This window comes from Fukomys damarensis, unplaced genomic scaffold (assembly GCF_012274545.1).
Source record: "Fukomys damarensis isolate Sample0158 unplaced genomic scaffold, DMR_v1.0_HiC HiC_scaffold_7, whole genome shotgun sequence".
Lineage (NCBI taxonomy): Eukaryota > Metazoa > Chordata > Mammalia > Rodentia > Bathyergidae > Fukomys > Fukomys damarensis.
In genome coordinates, this window is record NW_022900919.1 from 14,262,349 (window position 1) to 14,262,598 (window position 250).

A 250-nucleotide genomic window follows, 5' to 3' on the forward strand; every position below is an offset into this window, starting at 1 on the left:
CCGCGCAGCAAGTGTGCGCCCCAGTTAGTCCTGAGCCGTGAACAACTGGGGGTCGCGGTCCCGCCCCGCAAACGGAGAGATGGGGAGACCTGGGGGAGCTGCTGCCTTCCCGGGGCCCCAGAGTCCAACGGGTGGCGGCACACACTTTCCCCAAATGTCTCTGCGCAACGAGCTAGCGGCAAGCTAGGGGTTGGCCGAGCGTCCAAAGCCGGGGAAGGGCGGGGGGGCTCCCTCCAGCCCGGCTCGCCCC